The 20,360-nt window shown below is 54.5% G+C and overlaps 1 protein-coding gene across 1 annotated transcript in view; it reads right to left on the bottom strand.

Moving 5' to 3' along the window:
* Positions 1-10,475, bottom strand: part of NDRG1 (N-myc downstream regulated 1) — a 57,372-nt gene extending 46,897 nt beyond the window's left edge. The window contains exon 1 of the mRNA XM_041768475.1: positions 10,352-10,475. The gene's annotated coding sequence lies outside the window, so the exon portion shown is untranslated. The remainder of the gene's footprint in view (positions 1-10,351) is intronic.
* Positions 10,476-20,360: the final 9,885 nt, after the last annotated feature.

The raw sequence follows: 20,360 nt of genomic DNA, 5'->3' as shown, positions 1-20,360 counted from the left end.
CCCAGCTTCCCAGCCCACATGGGGCAGCAGGCCAAACACTGGCCAGTCTCTCTCTTAAATATCAAATACTTGAGAATCACTGATTTTTTTTTTTTTTTGGAAGCCCTGGAGGGCCATGAGGAGACTCAGGTGAGGCCCCCGAGAACTATGGCAGTGTTTCTCTGGACAAACAGGTGATTCTGTCCCCGGGGGACATACAGCTATGTCCAGAGACGTCTGTGATGGTCATGACTGGGGGATGCTACTGGTATCTCGTGGGGGGAGGGGGCAGGTAGGCTGCAAATCTTCCTACACCGCACGGGATGGTACCCAGAGCACAATCATCAATAGCGCCGAGGCTGAGACACACTGGTGTAGACCGAGAAGCTTCCATAAGCGTCCTGGGACTCTGAGGTCTGCAGAGAGATTGGATAGAGCAGAAGAAGCTTCTGTACTATTTGTCCCCCGGGAGAGTGGGGGTGCTGGGGGTCCAGGGCAGCCTGTGGTTAATGGATGCAAACTGCCCGGCAAGGGAGGACTCCGCCAGGACCTCCAGCCGGGTCACTGCCCTTCGCTAACCAAGGCTGCTGAGATGCTCCTTGCACTTTGAACCCTACCCCCCACCCCCCCCCACCCCCGACCGCTGGTGGTCAGCCTGCCAGGGCCTGGAAGACAGTTGACTGCTTCCAGCCCAATTCTGCTGACTTGGGCCAGTCCAGGGCCAGCCCTCGCCCTGTTTGCTCTCCCTTGCCTGAATCAAAACACGTTGCAAACTTTTCTCTTAGAACCTGTTTGTCTAAAAGAAATCTTAGAAGGAAGCTCAATATAGAAGAACAAATTTACAAAAAAACAAAAACAAAAACAAACAAACAAAAAAATCCAAAAAGCTCACATGCTTTGGACGAAGCCAGGGAAAGGGCCGAACGGCTGGATCCCCCAGCAGCCCCTCGTCCTCCCCACCCCACCACGGGCCCCCACCGCCCCTGCCTCCATGCCCACCCTCAAACCCCTTCTGAGTTCCTAGAAGCACAGACTGAAACAGTGATTCATTCAGAGGTTGCTTCCTGTACTAGGTTCTCCTGCCCAGCACCAAGCCAAGTGTGACAGTACCTGGAACAGCTCTGCTGACCAGACCTCACTAGGTAGCAAGTTGGGGACCTGGTCATGAGCAGACCCAGCCCTGGCCCATTGAGCTTGCAGACCCGCTTGCCCACTAGGCCCAGTCACGGCCGCCCCGTCTCCCCCACCAGGCCGCACTCTCCGGGAGTCACACAGCCCCAGGTACCAGCACCGCCACCACCATCACTCTATCAAGGAGGAAGTGGAAGCCCCAGGGGTTGAGGGACCATCCTGAAATGACCCAGAGCCAGCGCAGATGGAGTGTCAGGGATGGAGAGGGCTCCGATGCTCACAGTTACTTCTTTATCACACTTTTCCTTAAAAAGTTTTTTCTGTGGGTTTCAGATCCACAGCAGCAAGACCACACAGCTCATTCAAGGAAGCAGTTCCAGCAGCACTGGGCACGCTGCTCTGTAGGCGACCGTGATTTCCTTCACCAGGAGGGAGGGACGGGTGGGGGGGTAGCCGGGTTTGGGGAGCTCTGGCTGGTGCCCTCACTCCTGCCCACCCACCAGGAGCTGCTCACCACTCAGGGCCCAAGATCGGGGGTCCTCTACCCCAGGTCCCAACTTGGCTCAGCAGATCCTCTCCCTGGGCTTGAGGCCACCTCCTGGAAAGTCCCAACACAGAACATCAGGTTGCAAAGGGCCAAGGTGACCTTTCAGTGGGACAGAGTGACAGGGCAAGGACACACCGGGCATAGTGGGTGGGAGCCCTCTGGCGCCACGTCACATGACGATGGATGTGCAGTATCTGCCAACCGCGTCTCTAAGAAGCACAGACCAAAGTTCCTCCAGACAGGGAACTGGGGCAGGACAGGACCGGCTAAAACTCCAACCAGGGCCAAAACTGGGCTCCGGGTCCCAATTCCAGCTGCCAGACCGGTTCACAGCACCACCTCCTCTTTTCCCACCTGCTCTCTGCAGAAGGAATTCAGAGGAAACTCATGGCAGAAAAGTAGAAGGTCACCTGGAGCTGGGGGAAGGCTTGAGGGTCAGGTGGGGGCATCATCATTTATGAGCTCCGCACCCCCTACCGAGTTATCTAGCCTCATAGCCTTATATTCGGTTTGCTCATCTGTAAAATGGGCACAACTCCTGCTCCCAGTAAGCAGCCGCATGGCTTAAATTAAAGCCTGGAACACAGAATCTGGCACAAAGCATGGTCCCCGTGCACCTTAGCCACCAGGAATATGTTCCAAGACCCTCAGTAGATGCCTGGAACTGAGATAGTTCCAAACACCATACACACCCTTTGCTCCTACACACACACACACACACACACACACACACACACACACCTGTACTAAAGGCACAGCAAGAGATGAATGACAATAACTCGTAATAAAATAGAGCAGTTATCACAACACGCTGTAACCGAAGCTACGTGAGTGTGGTCTCTCCTTCTCTCAAAGTATCTCACTGTGCTGTGCTCACCCTTCCTGGGAGGATGCGAGGTGACGTGCCCAGGCATGTGTCATGGTGGCAGGCTACTGATGACCTTCTGACGACGTGTCAGAGGGAGGATCATCTGCTTCTGGACCTTGGTTGACCAAGGGGAACTGAAACCGCGGATTCACAGGGGTAGCTGTCTAAGTAATCAGTGCATTGTCCTTCCCTGGTGGCCTCAGAGAGACCCAGGGACAGATGTGAGGACACAGACGGTGTTTTATATACACCATGAGCGTCAGAGTCAGCCCAGCAAGGAGGGGGGATGCTCATAGAAGTTCAGCAAGTGCCACCGGGGTTTCCAGAGATCGGACCCAATGTGCCACCATGGGGGTCGGGTCTTCCTGCCGTTAGCAGCGTCGGTCAATGAGTAACGAGGGCCCAAGGAGAGTTGGGCAAATACCTTTCCAGTTCAACAGACAGACCCAGGAGACAGTCAGCAATTAGCTGGACCTCCTGGCTTCCAAGGGAAACCAACACTGGTATTTGCCCAGAGAAGGGAAGAACGTGACCCCAGGGATCTGGGAGTGCAGTGGGTAGAGGTATGTTGGGCATGTGAAGCCTCTAGAAAATTGTTAACCAGTCACGGGGACAGGGAAGGGACACTCAGAGTCTGGGACTCTCAAAAGCCTTGATGGAGCAACAGTAACGCTGGCTGAGGAGTCAGAGCGGGGAAGGCCTGCCACTCTGCTGTCACGTGGCTTTGACCAAGTCATCCATCTCCACCCTGGAGGCCTTGGTTTCCCCATCTGCAAAAGATGCGGCATGCACTGCGTGGACATCACATGATCCACGAGCAACGTGGGGCAGATGGGAGCCCGGGGGGAACGTGCTGGACCCAAAGATGAAAGGGTCCTCCTACCCATCTCCGGCCTGTGCGGATCCACCCAGGGAACTGAGAAGTCTCAGATCTCTCCCTGTCTGGAAGACCGAGAGCCTCCCTCCGGCTCTGGCTCTCCACCCAGGGTCTGCACACACTAGTGAGCAAGTTCTCCTGAGCCCTCCAAACTGCCAGGAGGTGGGGCAGCGGGGGTGTACAGCCTTGAAACATCCATGATGTGTCCTGGGGGCTCCGGGATGCACCCAGCCCGGCCCAAGTGGCCAAGGGCAGGCCGCAATGAGACCCCACACAGACCCACCACGACAATGAAGGTTCTCAGTGCAGTTCTGGCATTTATTGGACTCCAAATTCCATTCATCCTCTGAGCTTCACAGGACCCAGAGGCAGGCACCATCATGTTCACCACTTGATAGACAGGGAAACTGAGGCACAGGGAAGAAATGTGCCCCAAGTCACCAAGCATCGAGGTAGCACGGGTTCAAGCAACCTTAGCTGACCATGAAATCAGCTCAGTCTACATGTACGCACACCCTTTGTCCATGTAGGACGTTCTAGGGATGAGCTGCCTGTGACCAGGAGGCTTGTCCTGTGTGGGTCAGCGGAGGGAGGCACATGCTCTTCGTCTCCCTCACACAGTCCCACAGGGTCCCCAAGCTCTGCACAGAGTCCATGTCCTACTCTTTCCTACTCTCCCTCATAGTGCCCACAAAGGCTTCTGTTTTTAGCTCTCCCTGCAAAGCCCCTTCCTTTTTTTTTAATTTTCCTTCTTCTTTTTTTAAAGTAGGCTCCACACCTATTGCGGGGCTCAAACCCACCACCATGAGATCAAGACCTGAGCTGGGATCGAGAGTCAGACACTTAACTGAGCCACCCAGGTGCCCTCAGACACCTTCCTAATACAGCAGTTTCTAGGCTTCGAAAAAAGTGTTGACCGCATCCTGCTATTTGTCCCTTGCCAGGATCCCCAGCAGGAGGTGGGTATTAGCATCCCAGCGAGCAGACGGTAACCTGAGGGTTAAAAGCAAAGACCCACATGACACCTTCGAGGCCGAGTCCCACTCCTTCGATGTGGGTACTACGAGTGTGGAGAGAGGCGGCGGGCAGACGGCGGAGGAAGAGGCTGACCAGGAGGCATTGTGGACAAGCTTCATCGATTGCGATTGTCAGCAACTGGCCCAGATTTTGTCCCCTCCATAGCACGCCTGGTTTCAAAGCCACATGAAAGTGGTGTTCTTTCCAGCACACTGGGCTCTTTATAGAACAGAATTTAAAAGGGGGGAGGGGGGTGGCGGAAGAGGGGAGTTGAAATCAATGTGTGCTGCTGCTGATTGGCATAGCATCATCCCGGGATACAGCAATCCCGGAAGGTTCCAGAACAGCCCCATGTCTGCATTAACCTCAAGGACAGTGGCCATGGGGTATGTATGCCTTGGATACCCCCCTGCCTTACTCCACATACTTGCTTCTGCCTTTTTTTTTTTCGTCAAGGACATTGTGATGTCAAGCTACAAGACAGTTCATGGGGTCTCTTGATGTCTTCTGGACCTTTTGAAACTCAAGGCGCTGGGGAGGGTGAAGAAGCTGGTGGTCTTATCTCCCTATTTTCCTTCTGTAATCAACCTAGTAAACAATATGGATGAACCTACTGGACTGTCAAGAAAGTTCTCCGGTTCAGGGGAATGGAAGTGGAGAACAGAGCCCTCTTGGAGAGATAAATGGTCAATAAAATGGTACAAATGCCTCCAGAGGGGCCAGCCAGACTAGAAAATTCCCGGAGGGCCCCCTTCCTGCTTTGCCTGGAGCCTGCTACTCAGCAGCATTCAAGGAATTGCTTGAAGCCAAAAGAATGGAAAAGGAACCTCCCAAAAGAAAGCGAACCCCAGCTGCGCTCATTCCCTGGGTACAGGGCCGGAGCTGAAATGGGACATCTCTGTGGCCAAGCAGAGCACTGAACTCGCCAGGGGGTCCAGGACACAGAGCAGGAAGAGGGAAGGGCCGCCCACCCTCTCTCTGCAACGCCACTCAGGGAGCTTCCTGAAGGTTCTCAGTGCAGTTCTGGCAGCCCAATCAATTTGTTTGGCAGACAGAAGACCATCTGAGGGGACAAGCGGAATAATGGGGAGTCCGAAGGAGGGCACTGGTGGGATTCAAGGATGTTTCTGCAAATCTGCAGGGCAAGCATGAGCTGCACTGGATGGTCTGTGAGATAATTTGTTGAAAGCATACAAATGGAGCCAGTGTTAGCGCGGGACATGGAAATAGATTCTTCCTACAAAACCCTTTGTCCCAGAGATGGGACGACTGCCACACTGACAGGATCCTCGCCTGGCTGCTTCCACCCTCTGGATGGCCTTCCGATCGTTTTCCTATTAAGGAAATAACTTAATAAATGGAGGGTGTCTTCTGAGCAACATTAATTGAGCACCTACTGAGTGCCAGGCCCTCTGGTCTACAGGAAAAGGGTAAACAGAGATTCAACCCAGAATGATCTAAGGAGGGCACTCACCCTGGCAGGCCAGCCTGGAAAGAAGAGCCAGAGAGGGCTTTGTGCAGAAAGGAGGCCAGTTCAGTGCTTGGAAAGGAGAGCGCAGAGGAGACCAGGGTTCCCAGCTGGGGGTCCTCAGAACCGCGTACGTCTGAAGCTCATACCCACATCTGGGTGGTGCCCAGAGAGTGGCCCAGAATCTTCTCAAAGCCAAGGGAGTGAAGCTGGGCTTGAGACAGAGAACAGGATGAAGCCCTGGTCCCCATCTGCCCCTTCAGGCAGAGCTGCACGGAGGTGTAAAATTCACACTTGGACTGAGGTCGCCACAGATTTAAAAGGAGAAAAACTGTAAAATAAGAGATGAACCCCAGATGCGAACGAGCTTCACCTCCCACCACCTCAGCTGAAGGAACACCATTGGACTGGGGAAGCCTAGATACAGAGCCTGCCCCGAATCTCCCCGAGGGGAGCACATCTCATCCCTCAGGACACCACCTCCAACAAGCCTGGGCTGGCTGGGCAGGAGGCCAAGAGGGTGTTAGGAAACTCACCTCCGGCTCCGCAGCAGACTCTGCCTTCCATCCATCTCTTGTCTCCAGACAGAAAGAGAAAATAGAATGGCAGGCCTGGGACCAGACTGGGGCCAGGGAGGTAGAAGGGCGGCATGAAACGCATCCAGGAAACCAAGTTCTTGCTTCAAAGACAGGTCCAAAAGGGTCTGGGAGGCCTCAAAGGTTGACACTAGAGGGAAAGGTCCAGGGTGGCTCACCTGGAACAGGACCCCATTCACCTGATTCTAGACAAGCAAGTCACCTGCCCATGACTCAGTTTTCTGAGCTGGGAAATGGCAAGAAGGTCTCCTATCTCCACTGCAGGAAGTGATGCTCTGAAACCACAAGGCATCTTAGCCACGGAAGAGCCGCTTACAGAGCACCAGGTTCTGGTAATATAGGAGCATGGGCTACTCTGGCCTCTCCTGTCCTTTCCCTCTCCCCCATCAATCTGGAGAGGATGACCTCAACGCTATCTGCCCTGATCCACCCCAGAAAGCTCCGAAATGGTACAGATTCCCAGGATCCCCCACCCCGGACCTCCTGGGGCTGGAAACCTGCATTTCAGACAAGGTTCTCATTACATTTTTAGGCGGTCTGCATAGGCTTAGCCTTTTGGAAGAACTTCAAGAAGCAAAACTGGAGCCCAGCCCTGGCAGGGGCTTTCACCGGCATGTGCGCACTTAGGATAGAAGTCCGTGACACTGACTGCCAAGGGAATGCCTTGAGAAATGCAATTCGTGGGAATCATGGACAGCAAACACCTAGGCGGTGTTCCCACGTGCCAGGCACTGTTCTCCGCTCTTTGCAGGAATTAACTCAGTTAATATTTGCATGTCCCCGTGAGCCAGTATCTGTTATTCCCACTTTACTGGAGAGGAAACTGAGGCACGGCGCCCCCGATAGCCTCTCTGGGCTTTTCTCACCATCAGGAAAAGGAACAAAGGCTTGGGTGTCTGACTCTCGGGTTTCAGAGCCTGGCTCTCCCATCTTTAGCCACACGGCCACGAGCAAGTCTCTTCAACTCCCTCGGCCTCGTTTTTTCCATCTATCCAATGGAGCCAACACAATTCTGGCAGAGCTCTGGCCAGGATGACAGGGGGTGGGGGATGCAGCAGCTGACTAGGAGGGAGGGTGTCCTGCCCCTCCCTGCCCCCTCCCAGCCTGAGTCAGGCCTCCTGCCCGCCAGAGTCTTAGATGCTGACTCATCACCCTGGCTTCCTTTCTGAGGCACAGGGACTTTGAGTCACGCCTTGGACGAGATTCTCTGGAGTTGGGTCTCAAGGAAGAACTGCAGCTTCAGGCCACCAAGAAAACACACAATGAGATCTTTCTTCCCCATCCATGCCAGGGCAAGCTCAGGCCAGGACGGGTTCAGCGAGCCCGGTGGGGAGCCCCCCACTCTGTTGGGATCTAAGCTCCAACCTGGTGAGGGCAGCCAGAGTCCAGCCAACCACCCCTCAGCAGGCCTACAGCCCTTGCTTACTGGACTGACCCTGCTAAGTTCTCAAGAACACCTCATTGACCCTAAATAGTCACCACGTCCTGCCTGGAAAGTGGCCTCACCGAGAAACTCAGCGAAGAGCCAATGTGTGTTTGCCCTTCTCAAAGCCACAGTCAGGGCCAAGAGTCAAGACCAAGAAGCCCCTTGACCACCTTCAATGCCAACCAGAGGGGTCTGGAGGGCCAAGTTCCAGCTCTGGCTCAGCCTTGGCAAGTCACACCCTGTCTCTGGGCCTCAGTTTCCATCCGTAAAATGGGGAAGAAGGTGCATTCAGAACTTCTGTGAGTTTTTAATTCTATTCCAAGTGATCAGACCAATTGCTAATAATCCTGGATTTGCTTGCTGATCCAGGGGATCCCCCTATGGGGCGAGAAGACCCCAGAAAAGGTGTTGGAAGGTCTCCCTGGAAAGCCAAATCAAACATACCACCCCAACGGTCAACTCCACTCAAGAGATTATAGGGTAATGGGGGGCAGAGGGAAGGAGCCTTTCCCTTTCCATTCATTCAATGCATGTGTTTAACTCCTCTCAAGTGTCAGGCCCTGGGCCAAGTACCAGGTAACGGGGTGAGGCAAGCAAAGCCTTCCTTCTCACCCTCTTGTGGGGGACAAGATCCCACAAAACTAAGAGGTCACAGGTCAGGGGACACCCTGGGTTTCACGGCTTACACCAGGCCACTGTTCCGCATCATCACTACATCCCCTACCCCCCACCCCTCGGCCCTCACCCCGAGGCCCGCACCAGCACTCACCACCTTCGCCTGCATTTCTTCCCTGAGCTGGTGAACCCCCAAAGGCAGAGGCTGGGGTGTGCACTCTCTGCACCTTGCTTATTTCAATACACATTTGCCAAAGTCAGTAAAGACTCAGAATTTCGGTACAGCAGGCGGGGCTGGCGGGGTTGCTTTCAAATCGCATTTTCACAGCAGGAGCTCCGTTTACATTTCAGTATTTGGTTCATTGGAGGTGGCTGAGAACGGGAAGGGCGGCCGGTGGACATTAGGAAGAGACTAGGGCTCCCCTGTGCCGCCAGGGGCTGCACTGGCTTCCCGTCTTCAACCTTTTCCCAGTAACTTAAAGGAAGCAAAGAAACTGAAGTCCTGGCCCAACGGTGAAGAAGACCTGAGCCTGAATGTCCCCCAGCCAGATCCCCCCCCCCACTGGCTACCAGGCACCTTCCCCCTCCCCAGCCACAGCCCAGGTGCTGCCCCTGACCCACAGGGACATCTGACAGCAGAGGCGACAGACGGGAGAGTGGCTGGGGGGCGGGGGCGGGTGCGGTTAAGGCGCAGATCCACTAAATCCCAGCTTCAGCCCCTAAAGTGACAGCGTTGGTGCCCGCGCGCTCCCTCCCCACCGCGGCCCTCCACTCCCCACCCCGCCGCCCGGGGGCTGAATCGGAGACGGCGGAGGGCCCGGGCAGGGCGCAGCAATTCCAGCTGCTGTTCCCCCGGGAGGGCAGGAGAGGCGGGCCCCGGAGGCAGGGAGACCGGCGAGCGGGGGAGGTGGGCGGAGGCCGGAATGACGCCACTGGCGGCGGGGGCCAGCGCTGGGCCGGCACTTGCCCGCGCGAGCCCTGGGGACCGGGCCAGTCGGGGGGCGCACCCTGCGCAGGGGCGCGCGCGGATGGCACGCGCGGGGGGACCCTCCCCCTTACACACACACACACACACCCCACCCCGCTTCCAGGCTGAGGCGGCCCCCGCCCCTGAGATGCGTATCGCTGGGGGTGGGAAGCGGACACACCCACGCGCCTTTCTCCAGCCTCAGCTCGCCGCGCTCTCCTGCCCACCTCCTTTCTACACACGCGCGCTCACGCCCGCCTTCCCCACGCAGCCCGCGCCGCCGGGGATACACCCGACCCGACACGCGTGCACACACACACGCACACACACACGCACACACACACGCGTGCACACACACACACGCGTGCACACACACACACACACGCGTGCACACACACACGCACACACACACGCGTGCACACACACACGCACACACACACGCACACACACACGCACACACACGCGTGCACACACACACGCACACACACACGCGCGCGCGCGCTCCCAGGCCCTCCCCGGGGCTCCCGCTTCCAGGCGCTCTCGGGCCCCAGGCGCCAGCTGTGACTCCAGGGGTGTGTCTGGAGGTGTTCCCCCGCCGGCTCTGCACCCCGCTCCCCGGATCCCGCCTTCCCGGCTGCGGAAAGGTGAGCGGGGACCTGCGCTTCCTCCGCTTGAGCCCCCGCCCTCTCCCCTCTCCACTCCGGCCGCGCCCCCAAAGCCCCTCCTCGCGCCCCGCCGCAGGGGCGCCCCGCACTTGCAGCTCCGAGGGCCACAAAGGGCGGTCCAGGGGCTGCAGCAGCACCCACGGGCGGTGGAAATCGACTCCTCCCCGCCCGGCCGCCCGGCGGGGCCGCGCTTACCGAAGGTGCCGGGCGCACGGGCGAGCGGGGCCGGAGCCGGGCTGCGGGCGAGGCGGGGCGCGCTCCGAGGCGGCGGCGCGGGGCCAGGCGAGGTTTGTTTATGCCCCGGCGGCCGGAGGCTTTATAGGCGCCGCGGCCCCGCCCCCGCGCCCGCCCCGCCCCGCCCCGCCCCGCCCCGCCCCGCCCCCGGCGCCCGCACACCGCGGGGACACACCCCTCCCGCTCCCCCTCCCCGCCCTCCGCCCTCCGCCCGCCGGGGCCGCCGCCTGTTGCGCAAGCCTCTGCAGGGGCGCGGCGGGGAGGGGCCTGCGGGCCGGGGCTCCCCCCTCCCCCTCCCCCCTCCCCCCTCGCCCCTCCCTCGCCCGGAAGGCCGGGGCCGCGGTGGGCGCGGTGCCCCCCACCCCACCCCGGGGTGCGCCCGTGTGCTCGCGCCCGTGCACGTGTCTCCGTGGGGCCCGATGACATCTCCGGGCCCCGGAGTTTCTCGAGGGGCACCGCGCCACGCCCTGACATCCCCTGTGGGCGACTCCGCACTTCCTCCGAGTCTGGAGACCTGAGCTCCCCACCCCCAGCCCCACTGAACTGCCTGCGTCCTTGGGTCCCCCCCCCACCGCCCACCGCCCACCCAGCAGCCCCCCTCCCCCCGAGAGATGCTCACTCCGTGCCCCTTCCCTGTTGCATCATCTCTCCGCTGAAACCCTCCTTCCCGGGAATCTCGTCCATCTGTTCACCCCATGGATCTCCTGGGCACCCGGTCCTAAACCCACCACCAGTCCGGGGGGGTGGGGGGGGCCTCCTTCCCTCCTTTCCCTCCCAGCGGCCTGGCTCCCCTCCCCCGGGAGGGAGCCCCCGGCTGGGAGGATCCTCACCCCCCTTCCTCTCCTGCTTCCCAGAACTTGTCCCGAGCACCCTTCCCACCCTCAGCTATCCTGCTCCGCTGCTGCCTTGTTTTTGTTTTAAAGATTGCCTCCGTGTTCTCAACCACACTGCCTATTAGAATCCCCAGAGGAAGTTAAAAAAAAAAAAAAAAAAGAAGAAGAAGAAAAAGGAAAAAAAAAAAAAAAAGGAAGAGAAAAGGTGCATATCAGGGCTCCATCCTAGGCCAGTTTTATCAGAACCTCCGGGAATGCAGACAAGGGATTGGAGTGTTTTAAAAGCTCCACAGGTGGTTGTGACCTGAGGCCAGGTGAGAACCACTGCACTAGAGGAGCATCATCTTATAAGTAAAGGAAGACCCTGTCACTGTCCCCAGGCCCCTGCCGGGATTTGTACTGGCAGGATCCCGTGCCCTTCCCCCCCTCCCTCTTCTGGCTGATGATAAACCTGTTCCCTCCACCGGCCCATGCTCCGCTCAAGGCAAGGGACCTGGCTCCCTGCATCCCTTTTCCCTCCATAGGCCCTGACATTTACTTATCCTGTCATTCCACAAATATTTATTGAGCCACTGCGATGAGCCAGCCTCTGTGCTCAGCCACTGGGAAAAGGACTGAGGAGGCAAAGTCCTCCCCCTCAGGAGCTCGGCATAGGAGGAGACCGAGTCTCTGTTTCCCCAACCACACGAGAAGTCCATACTGGGGTCGTTCGTTCCACACCTAGATCAAGCACCCACTAGGTCCAGGCACTCTCCTAGACACTAGGGTTAAGGCCATGAACCAAAACTTTGCCTCCCTTAGAGCCACCCTGCTCTTTGAACACCCTCCCGGGCCCAGTAGTCTTTTACCCACTCCCATAAATCTGTTTTCCCTTTCCTCCTCTGCCTTGGCTTTCAACGAGCATTTATTGAGCACCTATGGTTTGTTACCTGCCAAAGATACAGAGTCGAATTCAAAGCTATGGAGGAAGCTGCCTACCCTTTCCTTCAACGACAAATTAAAACGCTAGTATGAGGGTCGAAGAGGGGCATTTTGCCAAAAGAGGCCATTTCCACCCCCTTTGAGGAAGTCTTTGGGGGCAAAACACTCAGAGCAGACCAGGCCTGCAGCCCGCTGGCCCCAACCTTGCTCTGTGGGAACCTCAACTTTCCAGAAGACAGTGAGCGGAGAATGAATTCAGGCCCAGGGGAGGGAAGGTGCCAGATTCACAGAGAGGAGAAAGAGAAGAATTGGAATTGCAGAGGAGTAGAATTTCGGAGAGCAACAGAGTTCCAAAACCAGATTGAAAGGTGCGGGTTGCAGAGTCCAAATCCACTTGGAGACGATCTACGGAAGGTGCCACGGATCCCACACCCCATCTCCCCTAGGTGCAGCACAGCCAGTTTCCCCTCGTGTCTCACCGTGTTGTTTCTTCCACTGAGCACCTGATGAGACCATTTTCATGTCCTCAAGGTGGCCCCACTAGAGGACCAACTGATGGTGGTACAACTCCAGTTGCACGCGGGAGTAGGAGATGCTCAGCCTCGGAGGACCCTAGCTGCTAAGAGCCGCCCACCACACCCCCACACCCCCAGCCCAGCCCAGCTGAGGCAGCAGAAGCGCTTGGAGCCAAATGTGGATGCAATTGAATTGAGCTGTTTAAATTATTTCTCTTTCTCGCTGGTCAGCAATAGAATTCGATTTGCTTAGTAAATGCGTATGTGCTGCAAATCCACCATGGGAGTTTCTGGACTCGTGTCCTCTGGAATGTTCCATGTAGTAACACCTTAAATTTGATCATAGACCATCCTGACCAGGAGGACCATAGGGCTTATCTATTCCCAAACTTCTTGCTTTGAATTCATGGGGATTCAGGGATGAAAGAGGCCCAGGAGAGAGCTGGAGTTCAGGAGAACACCTACTTCCAACACTGAAGAGCTTGGGTCACCCCGGCTCTCGGCACATGTCTCCTCCACATGCACCTGGAGCAAATGGGCAAGAGAGGATGTTAGAACTTCCCACCACAATTTAGAAGCCTGAGGCTAAATATGTCCCATATTTTCTTCCTGATAAGATGAGAAAATGTCCCTGAAAAGCCAGCATCTCCCAGCTCCATCCTGGACCCCCCTCTCCATCCTCCAGAATCCACATTTCCCTCCCTTCTGGATCATTCTAATGAGCAAGTACACATTCACTGCAATTCATGACCCCTCCTATCATCCCAACTGCCCTCTGGTTACTGTTTACCTATTCGTCTCCCCACTTCTCTCCACCAAACTACTCTAAATAGGTGTCTATACACACCTCTCCACCTCCGTATGTCCACTTCCCTTGGCTTTTCAGTGTTTAATTTATCAAGATCCTGGCCGAAAAATTTTGCCAAGCTTGTTAGGAAAAACAACTGCCTTCCCTCCCCTCCCCACCTCACTGTCTCTACATCCAAGGCCAAATGCTTGGATTTCCTGCCTCAGCGTCATCATCATAAACACACACACACACACACACACACACACACACACACGTAGAGTTACCTCTCCTAGGGTCGCTGTGAGAAATATATGAGCAAACACATGTAAAGTGCCTAGAACACTGCATGGCATGTAAGAAGCTCTTGATAAAGTGTTAGCAGCCATCATCATCATCATCATCAGGGTCAGCATCCCAGCCCATCTTCCCTGGCGTATTGCAGTGTACCTGATTCATACAGAAACCCAGTAAAATATTGGTGGAGTGAGTGAGTGGACTCGAAGACAGATCTCCAAATTCTCCATACTTTGGGCAGCCTCGCTTGGACTTTGTCAGGACGGGGAGGGATCTTTCTGCTTGCTTTAGGAGTCCACGTGGGAGGACCTCTGTGCAGGCACCTCTGTAAATCTCCCATGAGAGCATTCCTGCCCTGTGATATCCAGCTGGGAGCAATGGGAGGTGGTGTATGGGCAGGAGGTGCAAAGGAGCAATTCTAAGGAGGCTGGATGTTAGCCTGTGCTCAGGGCACATAATAATGACCCTTTCCTTCAAACATAAGTGAAAATGTATATAACTTTGGGCCCATAGAAAATAAGTTTCTCAAAAAAAAAAGGAAGAAAGAAAGAAAGAAAGAAAAAGAAAGAAAGAAAGAAAGAAAGAAAGAAAGAAAGAAAGAAAGAAAGAAAGAAAGAAAGAAAGAAAATAAGTTTCTCTTTCCTCCTGGTATGTAATAGTTTATCAGAGCTGCTCTAATGAATCACTACAAACTGGGTGGCTTCAAACAATAGAAAGGCATTAGCCCCTAGTTCTGGAGGCCCCGGAGTCGAAAAGCAAGGTGTCCGCAGAGCTCTGCTCCCTCTGAAGGTGTTCCCAGCTTCCAGTCTGTGCTGGGGGTGCTCGATGTCTCTTGGCTGGTGGCTGCATCCCCCCCTCCATCCCTGCCTCTGTCGTGTCATGGCCTTCTCCCTGGATGCTTCTGTCTCTGGCTCTTCTTTCCCAAGAAGGGCACCAGTGAGATTGAATTAAAGGCCCACCCTAATCCAGTATGACCTCATTGTACCCTGAAATAATTATATCTGCAAAGACCTTATTGCTGAATTAGGTCACATTCTGAGGTTCCCGGTAGAAATGAATTTCAGGGGCACGGGATTCACCCCAGTATGTGGCTAATGCGTGTTTCACAACGATTTGTAGTGGATTTGCAAAGACCTGCTTCTTGGCCCGCTGGGGTCGAGCTCAAGGATGCTGCTTTCAGATGGTCTCACAGGGACTCCTTCCTGGCTTTCCAGCAGCTGCCCTGCCTTTGACATCTGCCCCTCCCTGGTTCCCTTCGGCCCCTGCTTGGCTGTCATCTTGAGCAACCTAATCACGGGTCCTGCCTAATTAAGGCTTCTACTCCTCTGGCTGCCTACCAAGCGGGCCACCCCCTCCCCGGGTGGCCACGCAGATGCCCTCGCACATGCCCAGACGTCCCCCTGCCTTGCCCAGGCTCTGGGTTACTCATTCATCCTTCCCCTCACATCCCCACCTCTGAACTTGTGCCCACACTGCTTCTCCTTCCAGAAAGCTCCCTCCCCGCCCCCACATACACACACATGCCTCCTTTCCCTATGGAGATTTCATTCACTGGGCGAAAACACGGATTACTCACTCCTCATTTCACCTCTCTTACTTCCTGCCCATCTTTCCCTGAAGGTAGGTATATGGGGTGCCTTGCACTGTCAATGATGGGGGAGTGGAAGTGACCTGTGTCACTTGGATGGGAACCTTGCTCTCTTGCCACTGCTACAAGCAATAACCCAGATCGAGAGGGGGTTCCACCCCTTGGGGCCCGGCAGGAGGAGATACGATGCAGAGCCCCCCAGCTGAGTCAAAGTAGATATGTGACATGGGAAAGAAATAACCTGCCCCTAGGACCTTGAGCAGGTTTGTCACCACAGCCCCCACAGCCCATCCCGACTGGATCACTGCCCTTCAAGGCCACGCCAAACGTCAGCTTTTCCAGGAAACCTCTCTTGTTCTTCTCCAACCAGATTCACTTTTCAAATTCAATACATAGCTGTCAATCATTTGCAAGCCATTCAAGCACCCTGCGAGGTTTAGGAACAAAGGGATGAATAGAACGATGGCATGCCTGTGTCCTTGCAGGTGTCCTCAGGTAAGAACAGAGGGTCTTGGAAGACTCCATGAACCAAAAGTCTCACCTACTCTGGAAGGTCTGGAAAAACCGTCCTAGAAAAGGGATGTTTGAAGCAGGCAGCTATGAGATGAGGCATGAGGCGTGGTGGGAACCAGGACTGTTCCTGGGGCGTTGCATGTTTTCCTTTCTTTTCATTAGTCAGAACTAGTGGATATGCAGCATCAATCTGCTTTCAAGTGGGCGAAGCAATCAAAGGAAGGGCATATCTATGGGCTTCTGCAGCAGTGAAGTCCAGTCAAAGCTGGCTTCAGGCACAGCCGGAACCAGGGCCTGACGTCACCAGGCCCCTGCCTCTCCAGCTCTCGGTATCTCTCAGACGAGTTGACTCCAACTTGGCTTTGTTCTCAAGGCAGGTCCTTTCTAGATCAATCAGAAGGTTATCAGGAAATCCAGGTCAGTGAGCTAAAGAATTCCTCATCTCCAAGGAGGGCAGAGCCCTGGGAAATTTTCCCTGATTTTCTCTGAGAGGCCGTGGTTGCTGCAAGGAGCCCCAGCGGATGCCTGGCCGGCGCTCCTCCTAAAATTGCTGACCCTTGGCCCTCCGCCCACCTTCCTGGCCTGACCAGCTGCCTTCACCATCACTACCACCACCGCAAACTGTACCTTCCAGTCAAACCTGCCTGCCTGGCCTGGCCTGGCCCCTGGGGCACCCCCCGCACCGTGTATGCCTTTGCCTGGGCCTCTGTGGGCAGAGCTCGCAGCTCCTCTCTCTTGGGAACACACCAACTTGCACAGGGTGGGCAGGGCCGGAGTGATGTCTGCTGATTGAATGTAAGGAAGGAGGGCGGGAGGAAGGGGCTTGGAACGTCTATACAGACAATCAGCTTATAACTACCATCGCTTATCTCGATTCCATTGGCTCCTTTGTGCTTTCCAAACTTTGATCTGCTTCTTTTTCCTCCGAGGCTGCATTTCCCTTGCCCGCAGAGGTGCTTACTGGTGCTCCCAGCAAACGCTCAGTCTTTGAGAAGTCAAACCTGGACCTGAGTCTCCCCACTGGCTCCTGACTGATGCTCCCCACCCACCACCACCTGGGATCCAGAAATGCAAAAGGATTTTGTTGCAACCATGAAAATCTCTTGCCAACCAGATCACAGAAGGAACATCACATGACTTTGCATTCCTTGTGTTAAATTGAAGCTGGGTCAGCCTCCTTCTGCTGGACCCGGTGGTGAATTCCATCCTGGTCAATAAATTATCCTGCCCAGTGTTAGTACAATTAGGAAGGCAAGCAGGGCTTTCTGAAGCTAAACCAAAATGACTCTCCCGTTCACCCCTTGCTAGGAGCCTCCTAAGCCACGACTCAGTGGTAACACTGATTCTGCACGGCCTGCTGCTCCTTGTTTCTGGACAGAATCTGAAATTTTCATCCCACGCAGGCATTCTAGCAATGTGTGCCTTTGACCACCACTAGGATCAAATTTAAGAGAAGGAGTCTCAGCGATCGACCCCCACTTTGGGGAACACAGTGCAAGCATTCGCCCTGCAGGCTGCAAGGGATCAGATGATAGAGCTCTGTGTGTACAGGGGAGGGTGGGCCGTAGCGAGAGGAGTTAGTGCTATTTTTCAAGGTACCAGAAGACCAAGGCCTAGCTGTCCTGGTCCTAAGCAGAGAAGGGAGGCCTGTGGAGGGGAAACCAATATGCCCTTATTCAATCTGGTGAGGGTCGACGAGTTCACCTGAGCAGGTGGACAGGTTCGTACTTAATAGTCTTCTTCCTATAAGGGCGGAGCATGGGGACGTTTCAAAAGGAAGTCTCCCACCCCCTCGTCCTGTGGGCCATATGGGTGCCCATTTCACTGATGAGGAAGCTGAGGCCCAGAATTGATTAATGACACAAAGCAATCCATATTGGTCCAGGCCTGGCAGGGTAGTCCCAGTGACTGACTGAGTGCATGATTGCTGGACACAGCTGGTGCCATGAGCCGGCCGTCCCTGAGGAGGAGGAAACACAGCCAAGGAGTGTCAGGAGAAGGGAAAATGTGGTTGCTACAGTCCCTTCACGTTGCCAGCGAGGTGAAGCAGGGGACAGAGCCCCCAGGGCCACCTCGGGGGCCAAGGTACATCCTGAGTCACCCAGTCTTCCTGAAACAGACAGTCCCTAGAGTATATAGCAAGTTGAAATGTGCACTGGTCCAGGGAAACAGTGATTTTACCTCGAATGTAGGAGCCTACAGTGTGAGTAGACCAGGCCTTAATCCTGAGCATATCATAAACTAAGAAATGCTACAGAAATGGTTGCTACCATAACAACAACGGAAATTTAAAAATAAGTATTCCACGCAGAATTGCAAGAAAATTCAGATAGGCACGAAATGCATACAACAACCAAAATTTAAAAAATAGTAATAAAAAATAAAAAAATAAACAACCAAAATCACACACACACACACACACACATACACACACACACACACAAAGACAGAAAATAGACCACCCCTCAGTAATAATCTCTATTACTATTTCGGTGCTTGCTACTCCAGTAATTTTTCTATGGGCGTGTATGGTTTGTATGTGTGTGAAAATGTACATTAAAAATTTACGATAGCACTTAATTACAAGTAGGTCCTTCGACGACAGCCTGTAAAAATGACTATTGACTTTGTCATAATATGTTTTTCTCACATAACCAGATGTGATGGACATCTGTGCAGTTGAAAAAAAAAATCTGCCTAGACGTTTCTTTTTATTTTCTTATCATAGGACACAGCATATATGGAACAGAACGTGCATCAAGCCTTAAGTGTACAGTATAATGGGATAATTATGAAATGAACGCCCCAGAGTACATAGCAACTACCCAGGCCAAGACGGGCAACACGGCCGCCCAGTGGAAGCTCAGGCTGCTACTACCACCCCATCCATGGGGCAATGAGATTGTTCTTAAAAATGCATAATATTTATTCCATTACATCGGATGGACCACGCTTCATGTCATGGTTCTAATAAGAACAGTGAATACCTCTTTAGCACAAAGGTACTGGGAAGTGCTGTAAACCATTCTCACGCAATAACGATAATCTTCACCGCGTCTCCAAGATGTAGGCTACTATTTTTATCATCCTTACTTTATCAGTGGAAAAACCGAGGCAGAAAAAATATAAAGTAATTTGCTCAAGAAGCCCTGCGAGTAAGTGGTAGGGCTAGGAATCAAATCCAGCCAGCCTAGCTCCCAACTCTGTCCCTAACCACCATGTCTGGATGGCCTCCAAACCCACATTCTTTCTCCTAAACCACCAAGTGCCTTCTAAATGCAAGGGGTTCTGCAAACACTCTTCTATGTGATGTCGGTGGGGAGATGCTTGGAGCCGACATTGTAGCTGGAAGACCCGGGCAACCAGAGAGAAAGCACCTGGCCCTCTGTCCTAGGCCTGTGACTCTGAATCCTCAGCACAGTCCCAGGTCACACCTCTGATGAAAGGGGAAAAGGCCTTGGGGATGATGTCACCGTCTCCCTGGCCACCTCTCCCCCACCGCCGGGGTCAGTGGGGCTGCGCTCTCTGAAGTGGTGATAGTGGGCTTAATCATGATGTGAGGGACCATGGGAGGCTTCCTGTGGCTGATTATTAATAGAAGCTGAGGAAGGTGTGCACGCGCTCAGGGATAGGCCAGTGGCGTGGGGTGAGAGGCCGGCTTGGTCTCTGGGTTTCCGGAGCCACCTGGATGATTCAGACTCTGAGCTGTGTCCCCTGACTCATCCCCTGGCTGAGGGCTTGGCTTCTCACCTCCAGGGCACCCCATTCTCAGGGCAAATTGCTCTCTCACCTCCCTCCTTGCTCCTGACTTATAGCATCTGTTCCAGGCTGTGGGAACTAAAACTTCTAGTCCCCGAGACATGGGTTTGTATCCTGGAAGGCCTTGGCTAGACCGTCTAACCTCTTAGAAGCTCATCTTTGGAATGGGTGTAACAGCATCTATGGGGGTGCGAGGCCTGGTGGCTAATCATGTAGTGGACACCCAGTGACCCAGCAGTAGGACCTGTGACTCTGAGGCAGCCACCATGCAACCTGGCTGCCGCAGGGCGTGACTGCCTCTGTGCCTTTGCACATGCTATTGTCTTGGACGTAAACGTCCTCATCCCTTTCTCCACATGAGGTGTGACAGTCCTATGAGGAAGTACAATGCACTATAGCACTAAATAGTGGGTCTGAGAAAGAAGGAAAGAAAAAGAAAGAAGAAAGAAAGAAGGAAGGAAGGAAGGGAGGAAGGAAGGAAGGAAGGAAGGAAGGAAGGAAGGAAGGAAGGAAGGGAATAAATAGTGTGATTCTTGGGATGCCTGGGTGGTTCATTGGTTGAGTGTCTGTTTTCAGCTCAGGTCGTGATCCCGGGATCCTGGGATCGAATCCCGCATCGGGCTCCCTGCATGGAGCCTGCTTCTCCCTCTGCCTGTGTCTCTGCCTCTCTCTCTGTGTCTCTCATGAATAAATAAATAAAATCTCATAAACAAACAAATAAATAGCGGGATTCTTCTCTTATCTTTTTCGGCAGGGC

Source organism: Vulpes lagopus, chromosome 9 (genome assembly GCF_018345385.1).
Source record: "Vulpes lagopus strain Blue_001 chromosome 9, ASM1834538v1, whole genome shotgun sequence".
In the NCBI taxonomy this organism is placed as follows: Eukaryota; Metazoa; Chordata; class Mammalia; order Carnivora; family Canidae; genus Vulpes; species Vulpes lagopus.
The sequence above is the reverse complement of the archived record's forward strand: the minus strand, read 5'-3'. Positions and strand labels throughout refer to the sequence as shown.